At 43.0% G+C, this 19,748-nt stretch overlaps 1 pseudogene across 1 annotated transcript in view; it reads right to left on the bottom strand.

Moving 5' to 3' along the window:
• LOC308106269 (kelch domain-containing protein 3-like) overlaps positions 1–17,110 on the bottom strand; it is a 137,709-nt pseudogene extending 120,599 nt beyond the window's left edge. The window contains exons 1-2 of the transcript in view: positions 16,976–17,110; positions 15,032–15,251 (exon numbers count right to left, since the gene is read on the bottom strand). The product of the transcript in view is annotated as a kelch domain-containing protein 3-like (transcript). The remainder of the gene's footprint in view (positions 1–15,031; positions 15,252–16,975) is intronic.
• Between the last annotated feature and the right edge of the window lie 2,638 nt (positions 17,111–19,748).

The raw sequence follows: 19,748 nt of genomic DNA, 5'->3' as shown, positions 1-19,748 counted from the left end.
TTCTGAAATGGGGCGTTCATAATGGAAAGGACTTTCACTTTTGCTACTTTAAGTACACTTTTGTACTTTTGTACCTAACCCTTTATTGTGAAAGCAAGACTTTTACTTGTAACAAATGACACTGTGGTATATTGCAACCTTAACCTTAACAGTAAATCCCAAATTTGAGTACTTTTCCCACCACTGGTGAAAGCGAGACTTTTACTTAGTTGTAACAAATGACACGGTGGTATATTGCAACCTTAACCTTAACAGTAAGTCAAAAAAAATGTGAGTACTTTCCTCCACCGCTGGAATAAAGCACAGTAATGCCTTTTCATTGGCCTGGTCGTGAACCTTTGCAACAATAAAGCTGATTGACTTTGCGTGGTACAAGCCGGCTCTGTTTATTAGAATCTTGATTAAGACCGGTTTATGTGTGAGTGAGTACAGCGGCGTGAACTCCTGTGTGTGTGAGTGGGTGTGTGTGTGTGTGTGTGTGTGTGTGTGTGTGTGTGTGTGTGTGTGTGTGTGTGTGTGTGTGTGTGTGTGTGTGTGTGCGTGTGTGTGTGTGTGCGTGTGTCCAGGAGGGGGGATTGAATTACGAAACCCCTTCTCACCTTGTCTTGTAACCCGAAACCCCAAGTTTACGTTGAGAAATGTGGGGCCTGGCACAAACAGATAATCTCCCCTCTCTCTCTCTCTCTCTCGCTCTCTCTCTCTCTTCGGCGTTACCACAAACCACATGCTGCCTGCTGGGCGCTCGAGACACACACGCTGCCGTCGGGCGGTAACCTCGTAACTCCATATTTAAACTTTGTATGTTTTATTATTTTGTTTTTGTCCTACGTTTTCGTGCAACGGTGTCACAAAAAAAGTAGCAAAAATAGGTGATTTACTATCGGTTATTTTAGATTTTTTAAAACCATCTGAAAGCGTAAGTGTGTTTGTAGGTTTTTATAAATATTGAACCAATAAAAAGTGTTAACGAGAGCTTCCATTGGTTATTTGTTTTTCTCCATTTCTTGAAAAGGAACAGTTTAGGACATACACGGTCATTTCTTTGGTCCTATAATGTCCTACTATTTCGTGCAACAGTGTCACAAAAAAAGTAGCTAAAATATCCGATCACAACGGCGTTGCGAGCTTGTAGAAAACGTTTGAAAATGAAGGTGTGTTTGTGGGTTTTTATAAATATTTAACCAATAGAAATTATTAATTTTGATTGGAACATTCCCCCCCCCCCCATTTCCTGAAAAGTAACAGTTTTGGACATACAAGGTTTCCACCACGGCAAAGTGACGATTTACCGCTGCCTTTGGAGCCAACCCGACATCAACATTCACTCCCACCTCCGCCGACCGAACAAGATAAGCAATTACACAAAACCCCATTATGTGAAACCAGAGTAATTTACAGCCATGAGATGGATGTCGACATGGAGGCCTAATCTCAGCTCCAGAGAAAAAGCCTCAGTCATTCACGGCCCTCATTGCCCCTATTTTCTGTCAGCTGCTTAAATAAAATGATCTATATTGTGTTTCACCACAGTCTATTGTGTGTGGCGATGGGTATCTTCCTCGCCCCGGGTAATCTTAGCCCTGAATTAGCACTGTTCATATTGCGAGAGGCCTTAGGAATTGACGGGTCATACGCGGGTCAAGCTGCGAGGGCCCCTGTGAATTCTCCTAAGCCATGATTTAAACGTACTTGAAATTTATACCCGAAAAAGCCGATCTACAAGCTCCTACCGCATTGGGGATGCGATGGGGTTTGCGAGTTTGTAGATCGGCTATTTTCAGCACGTGACACCGCGGTACCACGAAGCATAAATTGTGCTTCATTCAAACTTTTTTTTTTTCCTGGGAAAAAAAAGAGGCCGTCCCCGGTAATCAGAAGGTTTAACTCTCGGCTCACCCATCTACGTGTCCCTGGAAGGACACTTGACCCTTAAACCATTAGGACCTGGAACGCATCTGTGTCATTTAGAATTCTTTAGCTATTCAAAAATAGCAGATATACAAGCTCTTAGCGCGGCACCGAGTGCCACGCTATGAGCTTGTAGATCTGCTATTTTTGAAAAATTGTGAAAACATATTTTTTACATTATTTTCAAAAAACTGTAAGGATTTAGAAAACATTTCTAGAATCGGCCTCAGGTCTTAACCAAGGGGCCAGCTTGAGATTTTTACATTGACTCCAATACGGAAGAGACAGTTCATATGAAGGGCTGGTAGTTTCGCTGTTTTACCCCTGCTGGTGTCAGAAATAATTTATTTTAAGGCAAGTGGATGGGTTTTTTGACAAACTTTAGACTAGATTTTCTTACCTTAATACAAATTGTCATAAATTCTATATGCTTCCAGTCGCTAGTTTAAAGTCTCCTTTCAATCATCATGATATGAGTTTTGCTAAATTATGGTCCCATTTATTTTAAAATTGACGATAAAGTAGGCTATTCTCTAGGAGGGGCGGGATGATTTGATTGACAAGCTACACAACCAATAGAATTCATTCCCCGCCCCCGCTCTTGATTGACAAGCTACCCAACCAATAGCATTCTTTGGGGATTGTTTTCCGGTTCCTGTTCCCGACGTGCTTTTTGGCTTGTATTAGAGATGGCGGATTTCAATTTCCTGAACAATCGGCTTCATTTTCGGTCTGTAGAAACCAGCGGTCTGGCTTTGTCCATCTCTTTTAAACAGTCTATGGTCTTAATGGGTTAAGGCCTACCCCACCGAGTGTGCTCATCAAAAAGCCATCAGAGCAGGCCATCTACTGGGTGAATGTAGAAAAGTAATTTCCCCTCCCCCCCAGGAGACGATACAATACTCCCCTTTTGTGTTTTAACTGCGGGGCCTTTGCCCTTTTCGTCACAACTTTTTGCCCTTTTCTTAAATGATATTACATATTTTGTGGAGCTTTTTCCGCCTTTATTGAAAGATACAGTAGACTGACAGGAAATGAGGAGAGAGAGAGAGATGGGGACTGACACGCAGCAAAGGTCGTCGGGATCGGGATTCGAACCCGTGACACGCTGTCAGCCTGCATTAGCAGCCTAGGTGCCCGGACTGCTACGCCAGCTGTCGGGGCCATTTTTTTTTCTTCTTTTTTTTAAATGATCCCACTAATGTGTGGCCATTTTTTTCTTGAATGATTTTGGACGGTGGCCCTCCTTGGCCTGAGTCACACCCACCCGCCACGGCCCAAAAAACGCCATGATTCTCACTCACTAGTCAGTTGATAAAACTTCCTCCTTTGGACGTGCTCGGGGGAACGTATACGCATCAATCATAATAACGTTCGGGTCCAAATAATCCTGTCAGAGTCCATGTCGGGACCTCCGGCACGTTGGGCTTTCTGAATAGGTTCTACAGCGCTTTCCCCTCTTTCAGCTGTGGCCCCCGGACCGAGGTGGAAAAACCTCATATGTCCAAAAACTGTTCACTTTTCAGGATTCAAATTCAAAAATAGCCAAAAGCAGCAGATCGACGAGCTCGAAACGCGTCGCTTGTGGATCCGCTACTTTTGATGCTTTTGCGTGACGATGCTTGTAGTGTGATCAAGTAGGGCGTCAGTGGTGGAAGTAGTACTCAGATATTCTACTTAAGTAAAAGTAGCAATACCACAATATAAAAAAATACTCTGTTACAAGTAATAGGCCTGTGTTCAAAATGTTACTTGAGTAAAAGTACAAAAGTATTGGCATCAAAATATACTTAAAGTGCCAAAAGTAAAAGTACTAAAATGTTTGAAAATAGCAGATCTACAAGCTCACAACGCGTCGCATTTGCGACGCGTTGTGAGCTTGTAGATCTGCTATTTTCAAATAGCCTAAAATAGGGCTAAAGTGGTTAACGTATGTTTTATAATATATTGATTTATATCTGCAAAGTAACTAAAGATTTCAAATAATTGTAGTGGAGTAAAAGTACAATATTTGCCTCTTGAGACGTAGAAGTAAAAGTATTGAAATCAGTCAAAATACCTCAAAATTGTACTTAAGTACAGCAGTACTTGAGTAAATATACTTAGTTACTTTACACCACTGTAGGGCGTTTAATTTAAACACAAAAAAGCTGGAATACGGAGATAAGAGGTTTCCGCAACGATGTTGCATGCTGGACTAGTTGAATAATTCTACAGCGCTTTCCCTTTCAGCTGGCCAGGAGGACCGCAGCCCAATACGGGTCTCTGCAGGCCTGTAACTAGAAGACAGGTGGGATGATGGGTAAATGAAGACGGGGCTCTCTCGGGTCGCCTCTCATACATGAACATTTTGGCGTCCAATAAGCTCTGCTCTGGTTTAAAGTTCACGTCTCTTGCTCAAAAAAATAATAATAAAATGTTTGACAGTGTTCGAAAGTGACACAGGGCTGTACAAAGCCCAATATCGAAGGCCAAACCCCCCCCCCCCCCCCGCTGATGTAAAAAATAACTTCTGTGCATGTGGATGAAGGGCTGAGATTATGGGTTTTAAAAGAAAAAGCCAATGCTCTGCCTCCCAGGGGCTGTTAGATTTACCCTTGTGTTTTGAGAGAGAGAGAGAATTTATTCAGCTCGCCCGTCGAGTCAACAAGCCATTTTTTTTTTACGAAAGCGACCGTTTTCTCGCGAAAGACGTTTTCGAAGAATCCCCGTGATCAACCAGGGGGAAACCTCAGAGTCTCCAAGCCTTCCCCACACTAACCAATCATGGGGACAGTTTCCTAGAAGCAGCGTTTGGTGAATGTGAACATTTTAATGGATCCAGCGAGTCCAATTTCTTCTTTTCCTCTTTGTTTAGACAACCCCTCGGCACACAAACTCCCCCCCAAGCGTGCGAGCGTGCACACACAAACGCGCGCGCAAGCACGCACACACACACACACACACACACACACACACACATACACCTCCCAACTCTCTCTTGGACAAGCAAGTGCTGAACTTGTCTGGGAATGGAAACTTTGACTTCTGGAGTGGTGGTGGTGCTGCTGGAGAAGAAGAGAGCAGAGAGAGAGCAGAGGTCTTGCCGAGCGCCGGTCCAAAGAGCTGACACTTGGATGGCTTCCTGCCCCCCCCCCCCCCCCCCTCCTCCTCAAGCCCACCCCCCCCACACCCCCCCAGCTAACACTCATCTCAGAGACAGCGGCGCACCCACCCGGATGACAGATCTCTTCCCGTCTCTCTCTCTCGCTCACTCGCACCCAGGGCGGCGTTTTTATACATGTGTCTGATACCAGAAACTGTGCACTGGTTGTGTGTGTGTGGGCGTGCATTGCGTTGCGTTCCCCTCGCTTCCATCGCTGGTGAAATGCTTTTGCCCCCCCCCCGCCCCATTCAGTAACCATAGAGATGACGCACACGTGGCTCTGCCATTCGCACCATATTATTATTCCGTAAAGAAGAGAATTTGGCTACTACTATACTTAATTAAAGAATTGTTATTTTTGATCAACGTTTGCCTGTTATCTCTCCTATGATACCAACATCAATACAGCATGGAATTGTGGACAAAGACTATAGTTATTAAATCTTGTCATACCGCAATAAAACATTACGTATATCATATCATCGCTTATAGGGTGGAAACCTCATATGTTCAAATTCAAAAGCAGCAGAACATAACACATCTACAGGCTCCAAACGCGTCGCAATGAGACATGGTTTGAGCTTGAAGATCTGCTGCTCTCTGTCGGGTGGAAACCTCATATGTCCAAAACTGTTACTTTCCAGGATTCAAATAAAAAAACACAGCAAAAGTCTGGTGGGAGCAGATCTACAAACTCGAGCTTGCGGATCTGCTACTTTTTACGATTTTGTGTGACACTGTAGTATGATCAAGTAGGGCATAAATTTACAAAAAAAAGAAATGATTTAAAACATGGATATAAGAGGTTTCTGCCCGGCAGCGACGATATGTCTTTTTTCTAAATGTACACAAAAAGGGTTAGAAAACAAAAAAATGTGAACAGCTATTAGGTCAGAGTGGAGGGTTCAAAGTTGCGTCCTGAGATGAACCAATCACCTAATGCAGTGGTTCTCAACCAGTGGTCCTTGAGGGGGTTCCAGGTAGTCCCCAGCTAAATGATGGAGAGTTGGTAACCAAATGGGCCACTATAGATCTTTAACTCTTGAGAGAGTAAAATGACGGGTCCATTTGGTTTCATTTTACACTCTCAAGAGTTAAATTATTGTTAAATATCTGCATTCACTTAATTAAAGAATTGTTATTTTTGATCAACGTTTGCCTGTTATCTCTCCTATGACACCAACATCAACACAGCATGGAATTGTGGACAAAATCTTATCCAACGATAACAAAAATATTTTAAGTCTTGCGTCTGAGAGGCTAAATCTCATCAAATGGTGACTCAAATGCCGAACAAATAATGGACCTTGATACGAAAAGGGTTGAGAACAACTAACCTAATGTATTCGCCGCTGTTGAGCATGGCCCCTCCTCCGCGCAGCACAGACACGCCCCCCCCCCCCCCCCCCGCCGCCCGCACAGCCTGAAGTCGTCGCTAAGTAAACCTGAGAAGTTCTGGGAAAGGTATATAGGCACGGTACGGAGTGACCGCGTTTGTTTCATTTCCTGTAAGAACATCTGTGTTTTCATACTAAACTCAACGGTTGCCAAAGCCGTCATGATTCACAAAACAATAGGAGACAACAGAGTAAATAAGACGGTAGCCCAAAACACACAATAGGACATGAAAGCAAACACTTGGTGCGACTTCAGAGGGATAATCAATGAAGTGGTTTTTTTTTTGTGTGTGTGTTCTTATATCATTTATCGCTTCATCTTCCTCTTGTGTGTCTGTGTGCCTCTGTGTCTGTATCTCTCAGACAGTGGTGGGAGAAGTACCGAAGTACTTTGTTACTTACGTAAAAGTAACAATACCACAAAATAACAATACTGTTACAAGTAAAAGGCCTGCATTAAAAATTTGATTCGAGTAAAAGTACTCGAATCAATATCAATATCAATATCAATATAAACATATAATTAAAGTACCAAAGTATTTTTTTCCTTTTTCAAAAACAATTGCCCATCTACAAGCTCACAAAGGCTTGTACTGTAGGTAGATGTGCCATTTTAAAATATGAAATAGGGATTTATCAGTTAACGCACGTTTCGTAATAATAATCTAAATCTACAAAGTAACTTGTACCTAAAGTTCTCAAAGAATTGGGCCTCTGAGATGTAGAAGGAGTTTAAAGTATCGGAAAAAGAAAAACACTCAAGTAAAGTAAAAGTACCTCAAAATTGTACTAATAACATCACAATCATTTTCACAACTCTATCCATTTATATGTTGGCTATTAAAAAAATAGCAGTGACGCTGCAAGCTTGTAGATCTGCTATTTTAGAGAATATTTGAAAGATATCGAGCACATCACCTGAGTAAATGTACTTTCCACCATTGGTGTGTGTGTGTGTGTGTGTGTGTGTGTGTGTGTGTGTGTGTGTGTGTGTGTGTGTGTGTGTGTGTGTGTGTGTGTGTGTGTGTGTGTGTGTGTGTGTGTGTGTGTGTGAGTGTGTGTGTGTCTCCCTGTCTCTGGGAGTCTTGTCCTCAGCAGACGTTTTGGGGCAGTAGGAGTGGGGTTGTGCGGTGGATTTGTGTTGGATGTTGTGCAGTGCTTGCTGTGTGTGTGTGTGTGTGTGTGTGTGTGTGTGTGTGTGTGTGTGTGTGTGTGTGTGTGTGTGTGTGTGTGTGTGTGTGTGTGCAGTGCTTGCTGTGTTTGGATATGCGGGCGCATGCTGTGAGCTGCCCTGGCGTTGCCTGTGCTTGGCGCGGCCGCCTTCCTCAGGTCTTCATGACCTGAGGACCTCGTGGGAAACAACACGCACGCACACGCACAGACACACGCACGCACAGACACACATGCACACACACACACACCACTCGGGATATCAATTACCATCACACCTCCTATTCCCGTCTTTCGTCTCCTCTTTCCTGTGTTTTCCCTTTATACCAGTAGTGGAAAGTAACTAAGTACATTTACTCAAGTACTGTACTTTTTTTTTTTTTTGGGTGCTATTCTTGTAATTCAACCTGAAAAGTAACAGTTTTGGGTTTCCAGCCAACAGAGATGATATCATTTTTACTTTCTACTTCTACTCCACTACATCTCAGAGGCAAATATTGTACTTTTTTTTCCTCAACTACAATTATTTGAAAACATTAGTTACAAGTTACTTTGTAGATTTAGATTACTATTACAAGTAAGACGCGCGAACGCGGGAAGCGAACGCAATTTTTTTTTTTTAAATATGAAAAAAAATGATTAAAAAAAAAGTCACCAAAAAAAAACAAACAAAAAAAACAAAAAAAATCTGCGTTAAAGGGAGCATCTTAGAAAAATACAAATTCACTAAAAAAAAACTTTTAATGTTTTTGAACAATTCAACAAAGTGTTTGAAGTGCCTATTTCACCCACTTCCGGGGGGCGGAGCCAAAATCCGAGCCCGAAGTATTTGTTCGTAGACCCCCACTTAGGGGGGGTAGAAAAAGTTTCGGAGCGATTCGGGCACTTTTCATTTAACATGGGGTTTCAATGGGGAGTTTTTAGGAGCCTTCTCCGGGGCGTGGCTTCCGGGGGAAGGGGCGGGCTTAAACGCAACCTTGACAGGTGTGTTCAGTTTTCAAAGACCTTTCATTTGATGTATGGTACGTCTAAATTGGACATTTACTTATCTCAGAGGAGCTGCAGGCAGGCAGTGAACACAGACACACACGGACACACGCACACTCACAAGCCGAGCACGGTTTCATAGTAAGCTATGAGTTTTCATAGTAAGCTCCAAAAAATGTATGTTTTGCTGCGTTCGCAACAAAACATACATTAACCAATTAAGCCCTATTTTATATTTCTTCCACCGCTGCTTTCAACCCCATCTACTAGATAGCCATTCCCTCCTCCACTACCCCCCCCCCCACACCCTCCCCTCCTCTCATCTTCTCCTGTGTCACCCCTTCCTCTTCTGGTCTTTTTTCTCCCATCGCTGACAGGTTTTCATCACAGGAACAGGTAAAGGAATGCATATTTCATATATTGCTATATGAGTCCCCCTGCCCTGCCGACCAATCATCCTTTTTCACTATAGAGGCGTGACGTCATCACCACTGATCCTGTTAAAAGAAGTCACCCGGCTGCTGATTCAAGTGCACTCACCCAAGAAGGAAAGAAAGAAAAAGTTTGGGGGTTAATTGCCTTTAAAAATTGCATAGCCCTACTTTTGCCCCATCCCACGTCTGCCCCGTCTCTCTCTCTCTCTCTCCCTCTCTCCCTCCCTCCCTCTCTCTCTCTCCCTCTCTCTCTCTCCCTCTCTCCCTCTCCCTCTCTAATGGCCCTGTCTGTTCACTCAGCAGCAATGACATGCTCCAATGCCAGATGGCTCTTCATTTAGGTGGCAAGCTGAGGGGGCAGAGCGAATATGAATATTTCAGCCCTGTATAGTACAGTGCAGCACAGTGTGCGTGTGCGTGTGCGTGTGTGTGTGTGTGTGCGTGCGCACGCGCGCAAGCATCCACGTGTGCGCATATGTTTGCGTAATGAATGCTGTCTCAATGGCCTGAAACGTGCATGATCTGATTCTGCACAGGCCAGATACGACCCTCTGCCTCATAGACAAACCACATTAGATCAGTCTGGTTCTCAAACGTGGGGGATCCACCCTCTTCCGGGTTCCTTGAGAGGGTTCCAAATGGACCCTTACAGGTCTGTAACTCTTGAGAGTGTACAAATGGAACCAAATGGGCCCTGAGTGTGGACTAGTGACGCACTAATGTGCCAAAGCGTCTATGCCAATGTGCCGCACATTTTTTAAAGGGTAGTATTTCTCCATTGATTAAATCAGTGTTCTCCAGGTTCTGAAGAGAACGTGGACACTGGCCGTGTACGTACAGGCATACATGGTCCAAGTCCATTCCGTTTTTTGGGGATTTCAATAATTGGGTCTTCATGATGGAGGGGAAAGGAACTGGCTGGAATAACGGTGTTCCTTCCACGCGTTACGTCCTATACCGGGGAAACTCTCCCCCCTGTCGGGTGATAAGAAGCAGCCTGCTCAGTTTGGGGCTCTCCCCAGGCTGGCAGAGGGAGAGTAGCGCCCAGGATTACAAGCTTAGGCATTGGCACTGGGTGAATTTTTTTTTTTTTTATCCATTAAGACCTGGGACGCATCTGTGTCACTTTAGATTTCTTTGGCTATTAAAAAATAGCAGATACACAAGCTCATAGCGCGGCACCGAGTGCCGCGTTATGAGCGTGTAGATCTGCTATTTTTGAAAAATCTTCAAAAAACGTAGGATTTAGAAAACATTTTTAAGAATCGCCTCAGGCCTCGATGTTAAATAGGAGGCCTGGACCGCTGGCGCAGCGGTCTAGGCTCCTACTGTAGGCTGCTAATGCAGCCAAACACCTTTGCTGCGTGTCACTCCCCATCTTTCTCTCCCCATTTCCTGTCAGTTTACTGTGTATCAAATAAAGGCAGAAAAAACCCCCGAAAATATCAGCAAAAAAAAAGAAGAAAAAAAAGTATAGGGCATTCATTTACAAAATATCACAAAAAGAGGTTTCTGCCTCGACAGCAACGATTATAATCAAAGATTTGCCACGGATACATTTTAAATGAGAACCACAGCTTTGGAGCTGGTGCCGACACCGGGGGCGGTGGGTTTTTTCACAGGGAGCAAGGCGGAGGTCAAAGGTCATTTCACACAGCCAGTTTGTGTCTGGTGGTGGGGGGGGGGCAGTGAGGCAGTATGCCAGCAGCTGTGTTTACGTGGTGATTGGGTTGATGCAGAGTGGGGAGGGGGTCTTTCATCGCAGCCCCTATGCTGCACACACACACACACACACACAGACACACACACACACACACACACACACACACACACACACACACACACACACACACACACACACACACACACACACACACACACACACACACACACACACACACACACACACACACACACACACACACACACACACACACACACACACACACACACACACACACACACACACCCTTGGCCTGGAAGGGTTTCACCCTTCACCAGTGGTGGAAAAATAACTCAAATGTTTTACTTAAAGATGGGGTGCCATGATATTTTTCAACCCTAAAACCTGATCATAAGGTATTATTATTATGTAAGGATTTTTTTCAACAAAAAAAAAAGTGTACAGTAAGTGTTAAAATGTTGTTTTTATGTGGACACGCCTCCAGTTCATTAAGTATACCTGGTTCTCACCTTAGCACCTCCTCCACCACCTTAGCACCACCCACCTGTCCTAGTCCCTCCTCCTCCTCATGCCCACACCTGTTGTGTTATGATAATGAGGGGGAGGGTATGGCTTTGTGATGTCACTAAAGCGCTGTTTCTCTATTGGCACGTTTGACCCTCAAGGTTTCAGCCTCCAGGAAGAAACTCGAAATAGTCAGAGAAGACATAAAACACCATGAAAACACCACCGGGGGGCTTAATGAAGTTCTATCAACCTCATAGACACATGAAAAACAGAAAAAGTGCAAAAACATGGCACCAGCTCTTTAAGGTTAAAGTATCATCAATACTGCAATGTAGAAGTACTCTGTTACAAGTAAAAGTCCGGCATTCAAAATGCACTTGAGTAAAAGTACAAAAGTATTGGTATCAAAATGTACTTAAAGTACCAAAAGTTAAAGTACTAAAATGTTTGAAAATAGCAGATCAACATGCTCACAACGTGTCGCATCGCGACGCGTTGTGAGCTTGCAGATCTGCTATTTTCAAACATTTTCTGCTATTTTCAAACAGCCTAGGTATAAAATAGGAATAAAGTGGTTAATGTATGTTTTATAATGTAATTTATACCTGCAAAGTAACTAGTAACTAAAGATTTCAAATAATTGTAGTGGAGTAAAAGTACAATATTTGCCTCTGAGATGTAGTGGAGTAGAAGTAAAAGTATAGACAATTGGAAATATTCCAGTAAAGTAAAAGTACCTCACAATTGTACTGAAGTACAGTACTTGAGTAAATGTACTTAAGTTACTTTACACCACTGCCATTCAAACACATCAACTATGCTACAGCCATGGCTGGAATGGATTGAGCGTTAGTCTAAAAGGTACATTAGGGGAGCTACAGGTTAATTTTTTAATATTATTTTGAGGGGGGAAAAAAACTAAATCTAATTTCAAAATGTTAAACTCTTTTTTCTCATTTATTTTAAACATACCTATCTTTGCTGCCGTGCAGAAACCTCTCCATATTTTAACTTTTTTACGTTTTTTGACGTTTTTCCGTAAATTAACGCCCTACGTGATCATACTATACTAGTAGCAGATCTATAAGCTTGTCGATCCGCTACTTTTGCTATTTTAGAATTTGAATCCTGAAAAGTTAACAGTTTTGGACGATATTAACTCTATAGCTATAGCGTTACAGGGGACGGTCTGTTTGTACAGTTAGGCCAACATGGAGGTGACCTCGGCATGTACAGTACATTCACCACCACAGGGCATCCACAATAAGACGTCTTGCACCGGCTTTTGGAGAAAATTGAAGAAAGTTTAACTCGGTATATAGCAAACAAAGGCTTACGTCGATATTCACGCTGTGTGTGCCATTTCTGAACCACACGCGTGCAATATTGAAGTAGAAAAAGAGGAGAAAAAAACAGTAATCCATTGCACATTCACGGTTGATATATTAACGGGTGTAATTTATGTCTTAGAGTAAAACATGAAACTCTCTTAACCCATTCAATCCCGGAACACGACCTACAAATGTCTTCTAAAAATCCTAACAGTTTTCTGATAACCGTATGTTGCTATAATATCAGTGGTCAAAACTTTTTCATGTCAAGGACCCCCCCCCCCCCGCCCAAATTATATGTATCTTGTCGCGGACCCCCATCTCAAAATATTTTGTTCCAGGGACCCCCCCAGAAGCAAAGATTGGAGTTACAAATGTTTGCTTTAAAAAAAAACTTTGGGCTATTAAAAAATAGCAGATCTACAAGCTCATAGCGCGGCACTCGGTGCCGCGCTATGAGCTTGTAGATCTGCTATTTTTTAATAGCCCAAAGTCTAAAATAATGGCTATAGCTAAAAAAAATCTAAAAATGACACAGACGCGTTTCCCGTACTGAATGGGTTAAGGCTTGTGTTTAACCACAGACGTTGTGCAATGCAGAGGGATAAAAGGCAATGTTAGATTATTATCTCAATGGCCTTGGACAGCTCACTTCACGTTTATGACCATTAGTACTGTACTGTGTAGTAACGCAACTCCCTCCCGGGCCGTTGGAAAGAAGAGAGCTGACTTTATAATCTCGGTGATGTCATCAAACTGCGGGGCGAGGGGGGTGGGTTGTGGGGACAGGAAGTTTTTTTTGGGGTGGGGGTGGGGGTAGGACTGTCTTCTTTCTACCCCCCCCCCCCCAGCTGTTTTTCATAGTGGTATACTGTACAACATCCATATCAGAGTATTGAGTACATTTACTCAAGTACTGTACTTAAGTACAATTTTGAGGTACTTTTACTTTACTGGAGTATTTCCAATTTTACAATACTTTTACTTCTACTCCCCTACATCTCAGAGACAAATATTGTACCTTTACTCCACTGCAATTATTTGAAAACTTTAGTTACTAGTTACTTTTGTAGATTTGGATTATCATTACAAAACATACATTACCCACTTCAGCCCTATATACATTTATATAGGGCTGATCACGATGATCTGCAAGCTCATCGCGACGCATTGTGAACTTGTAGATCTGCTATTTTCAAAAGACTTTTAGACATTTTAGACATTTGAAAACTTGAAATGGGACATTCTGCATAATGAGTACTTTCTACTTGGGAGTACTTTTTCCACCACTGCACAGATTTGGGGACCAGATAAAACGGCAATGAGAGCCAAAACGGAATACTGTACTTTGTTATACAACGAAACAGCGAAAACAGCCAATCTACAAGCTCACAGCACGTCATGATGCATCGCGTTGATCGGCAATTCTTTTTGAAGTGTTTGAAATAACCACATGAATCGTAGTGATCCTATTTTAGGCATGTCATAACAGAACGACAAACATTCAGCAACAATAGCCGATCTACAAGCTCACAACAAAGGATCGACTCATGGGGGACCCTGCAGTCAACAGTATATAGGGATCAAGTGGTAAAAGGTGAAAGAAAATAAGTATGACAATTAAAAAGTAGTCATAATTTTCACCTATGCATGCCCGAATTAGGGATGCCAAGTTGAAAATGGTATTTTAAAAAAGATTATATGAATAACAATCAGAAGCAAGCGAAAGAGAAGTAGGAACCATTCTGTGTTTTACAGTATGCATTGTAACACAAAGGGGGGTACAGGGTCCTTCAGCGTTCCTTGAGGAGGTTCTAAATGGACCCTTACAGATCTGTAGTGTACAAATGGAACCAAATGGACCCTCACGGGTCCATTTGGTTCCATTTGTACACTCTCAGAGTTAAAGAGATAGTTCACCCCCAAAATGACTTTTTTTCCTATCGATTACTCACCCCATGGAGACTTGAATTCATGGAGATTTTTTTGTTTTTGTCGCATTCCTAAGGCAGTTTGATGACCGGCAGCGGCTCCGGTAGGAGACTCAAAGTGTCAACTTTGTCTCCTACCGGATACATTAGCATCATTCCGCCGGTCATCAAATGATTGGCTCAAGAATGTGACAAAAAAAAATCCATGAATTCAAGGCTTCATGGAGTGTGTAATTGATAGAAAATATCAATATACTTGTCAATTTATTTTATGAATGTTGTGTCTGAGCTGTTTTTGTTTTATTATTTATTGTTTGTTTGTCTATGTCTGTATTTTGTATGTCTTGGAAAAAGCAAATAAAAATATTTTGCAAAAAAAAAGAAAAGTCTCGGAATGATGTCGATTGGTAGTTAAATCACCTCCATTTCTGAAGAAAAAAAAAAGAGATGTCCCAGACGTTCGGAAGGAGCGCGGTATTGGCCTTTAACAGGGGTTACTTTGAAATTAAAACGTTTGAGAACCACTGCGCGTATAACCGTGGATGTCACACAGAGGTCTGTTGTCCCACACAAAAGGAGGGGGGAAAAAAAGCGGAAAAAGCTTCAAAGCTTCAGAGCCACTGAGGCCAGAGTGATGAATGTCCTGATGGCCACAGAGCTGTGGGGAAGAGGAAGCCCAATCAGACCGAGGCGGGGAAACGAAAGCCACGGCGGCCGAGGTGAGAGCGATGCCGCCGGCCTCGACGAAATGAAAGAGCTGTCGTTGAAAAAAACACACGTACACCGCTATGTTACGGTTATGGACTTTTAAAGAGCAGGGGTTCCCAAACTTGTCCATGCCAAGACCACCGCCCCCCCGTCCCCCCTCCCGTTAGCCTCTGGCTGCGGCTCCCCATATTGTGAAATGTGAAAATATAGAGTAAAAACAGCACATCTACAAGCTCACAACTTATCGCATTATGATGCTACAGTACCTTTGATTTTTTTTTTTTTATCATCTTAACTCATTGAGTGCCCAAATTATTATTATCTATTTCTGGCCATCATGATTTTTATTTTTTAATTTTTAAAGTAAAAAAAAAGTGCTTAGGAAGCGAGATACAGCCTTTTTCAGTTATAAGTTAAACAAGGAGTGGATGGAGCTGCAAATCTTCAGATAATGATATCTTGGGTTCCAAAAAATATATATATATATTTTTTTCTTTTTTTTTAAAAAACACGTGAAACACGTTAATGGCACGTTGCACCATAGCGGTAAAACACGTGAAACACGTTAATGGCACGTTGCACCATAGCGGTAAAACACGTGAAACACGTTAATGGCACGTTGCACCATAGCGGTAAAACACGTGAAACACGTTAATGGCACGCTGCACCATAGCGGTAAAACACGTGAAACACGTTAATGGCACGTTGCACCATAGCGGTAAAACACGTGAAACACGTTAATGGCACGTTGCACCATAGCGGTAAAACACGTGAAACACGTTAATGGCACTCAATGAGTTAAACTTCAGATTTTTATTTTATTTTATTTTTTCAAAAAATATATTTTTTGGAATTATCAAAACAAATCTTTTGAAGACTTTTTGAAGGTCACTCGGGTGGTGCAGTGGCACTTTGCCACTGCACCACCCGAGTGACCTTCAAAAAGTCAAACCCACAACCTCTGCACCCAACCAGCATGGAGGTTGTTGGTTCGAATCCACCGTGGTGCATCCGGCTTTGTCGGTGTCTACACGAACACAATTGGGAGGGAAGCCGGGCGGTAATTCCCACAGGCTGGGGCAGCACCTGGGTCAGCAGGGAGTGTTGGGCGGGAGGAGTAGGACACAGGCTCTGCGTCCTCCCGGTGGGGGCTCCTCACTGGTAGGTGAGCCAGTAGGATACAACAGCAGCGACATGTGTGTGGGGAGGAATCAATCGGTACAACAACTAAAACTAAACAAGAAAGGTTTTTGAAAGGTTTTGGACAATAATGACATGCCAAATATAATGACGCCAGGATGAACGTGGTTGTTACGAATAGAATTAGAATAGAAATGAATACATTAACTTTTTTCTTCCTCCCCTTTCCAATTGCAGCTCGTGGCGCCCCCTGGCGGCGGCCCGCCGCTATTATATGAAACATGTGTGCTTTTTAACCCATTAAGACCTGAGAAGATTCTAGAAATGTCTTCTAAATCCTAACAGTTTTTTGAAAAAAATCTAAAAAAAATATTTTCGAGATTTTTCAAAAATAGCAGATATACAAGCTCGTAGCGCGGCACTCGGTGCCGCGCTATGAGCTTGTATATCTGCTATTTTTGAATAGCCTAAAGAAATCTAAAAGTGACACAGATGCGTTCCAGGTATCAATGGGTTAAAAGCACGGCATGTACTGTTATGTTAAAGGAATAACGTATAACTGTACAACACGAGGGAAGAAGAAGGTTCTGTGAAAAGGTCACAGGGACAACACCCTGCCCTGGGATTGGTCACCAGACGGTTGGAGCGAGGGCTAGCGGGCGGCGGGGTTCGGTTTGGTTTGGGGTGGGGGTCGTCTGCGCGGATGGCAGAAACAATTAGCTTCCCCGAGGCGAGCCGGAGTTCAGCCGTTTTATATTTCAAATTCATCCAGGCAATGAATGAGGAACACCATTTACTCCCTTTCAAATAAAGTTCACCCTAAGTGCCATTGACACTCATGAAAGGCTCACATGAATCATGTGCAATTACAGACAATCTGACGGCTGCGAGGCGGGACATTTTTAACCCATTGCGACCGGGAACGCATCTGTGTCATTTTAAGATTTCTTCTGGCTATTCAAAAAACAGCAGATCTGCTTGTAGAAAAAATGTGTAGAAAAAATGTGTGCAAAATCTTTGAAGATATATATATTTTTAAGCGAACATTTGTAACTCAAATCTTTGCTTCTGGGGATTCTACAAATGTATTCTAAAATCCTAACAGTTTATTTTTTAAACGTATGTTGCTATAATATCGGTGCTTCTCAAACTTTATCATGTCAAGGACCACCCCCAAAATTATATGTATTTGGCCACGGACCCCCATCTGGAAACATTTTGTTCCAGGGAACCCCCCCCCCAAAAGCAAAGATTTGAGTTCAAGATGTTCGCTTGAAAAAAAAAGATTTGCAAAAATGTTCACGATTTTTCAAAAAATTGCAGATCCACAAGCTCATAGCGCGGCACTCGGTGCCGCGCTATGAGCTTGTATATCTGCTATTTTTTGTATAGCCAAGGTATAAAATATGGATTAAGTGGTTACAAAGACGTGTATACCCGGGTTTGAATGGGTTAAGACGGTGGGCCCGTCTTGAGCGACGCACCGCCAAGCAGCCTGAGACACCGTCCCCATTATTTATTAACTCCAGGCAAACACTTGTTACTACACCCAAGAGGCCCGTGCGTGCGTTGTGAAAATCGAAGGGGGTCCCGTTTGGCCTTCGAGCGGCCAGCGTGACCTCATGCTAAGTTTCGGGCCCCGTGACGACAGCCAACACAAAAAAAAAAAAACAAGGAGGGGGGGGGGGGGAATCCGAAATGATGATGCAATGTGATTTCTGTTACAGCAGAAGACAAAAGGGGGAAAACAATGGCCCGGTCCAATAATATCAGAAGTAATAAAGAGGCGGACAGGGCGAGGATAACCTCACCAAATGAGAAACATAACAGAGACCAACACTTTAGTGCAATTACACACTTCTCCACACACCCCCACCCCTGCCTAGCAGGAATGCAAACGTCTTAACGTCTCTCTCTCTCTCTCTCTCTCTCTCTCTCTCTCATATATGCACATAGTTGAAGGCTAACTCAATGTTGGGGACTCGTCCCGAACCCTTTCGTCCAAACGCCCCTCCCCCCCCCATAACAACTCAACAACGTTGCTTCCCCAGCTGTTTGTAATAAGGCAGGTGCTCGTTTTGGGATGACGAATCCAACTGCTGTCCTTCCATCCATCCGTCCGTCCGTCAATCCATCCATGCACAGATGAAGATGCCCCAATCTCCACCCACACCCACACACACCCACACACACACACACACACACACACACACACACACACACACACACAGTCCTGCTGCATCCATTAGAAACATCACCAGTGGTGGAAAAAGTACTCAAATGTTTTACTTAAGTAAAAGTATCAATAAAAAAAGTATATAGAAATACTCTGTTATAAGTAAAAGTCCGTAAATTCAAAATGTACTTGAGTAAAAGTACAAAAGTATTGGCATCAAAATGCACTTAAAGTACCAAAAGTAAAATTACTCATTATGCAGAATGTTCCATTTCAAGTTCTCAAATGTATAAAAAATCTTTTGAAAAAAATTCTACAAGCTCACAATCTGCTATTTTCAAATGGCCGAAATGTATATAGGGCTGAGGTGGTTAATGTATGTTTTGTAATAATAATTGAAATCTTCAAAGTTTTCAAATAATTGTAGTGGAGTAAAAGTACAATATTTGCCTCTGAGATGTAGTGGAGTAGAAGTAAAAGTATTAGAAATTGGAAATACTCAAGTAAAGTACAAATACCTCAAAATTGTACTTAAGTACAGTACTTAAGTAAATGCACTTAGTTACTTTCCACCACTGAACATCACTGTCATCTATCATCATCCACACTTAAATCATCATCATCATCATCATCATCCCCGGCATGGCCCCAATCATCATCCGTAAGCCCGAGTCATACTTCGCTGCACGATGAAAGTATAGCCAACCTACAAGCCCACAAAGTATCCAACCTACAGTACAAGCCCACAAAGTATCCAACCTACAAGCCCACAAAGTATCCAACCTACAAGCCCACAAAGTATCCAACCTACAAGCCCAAAAAGTAGCCAACCTACAAGCCCACAATGCGTTGCGGACGTGTCACGTTGTGGGCTTGTAGGTCGGCTGTTTTGGCCGCACGGCGATGCATGTCATGGTGCGATGGGGCATATAGATGAGGCTGTGTACTCTATGGTCATGGTTGTGGTCTCACTGACATGTCCAGAAGGTGGCTGACATGTGACCAGATGGGGGGGGGGGACTGCTGGCTGCAGGGAGGGGACAGCGTTTAGCTTAGCTACCATCAAACATGTAGTCTGGGAGGCTTCGCCTCAAAGCCTGGACAGCAGGGGCGCGGCCACTGATTTCTGATTCAAATCAACAGCCAATGAAGAAAAGGGGGCGGGATCCACATGCAGTGGGTCTTACAAGTAAATAGGAGCGACGGGAAGCAATTTCCCCTTGAGAAATT

The sequence above is a fragment of the Gymnoscopelus braueri genome, assembly GCF_963280865.1.
Source record: "Gymnoscopelus braueri genome assembly, chromosome: 18".
NCBI classification, from domain to species: Eukaryota; Metazoa; Chordata; class Actinopteri; order Myctophiformes; family Myctophidae; genus Gymnoscopelus; species Gymnoscopelus braueri.
Note: the sequence above shows the minus strand (reverse complement) of the source record. Positions and strands in the feature narration are given on the sequence as shown.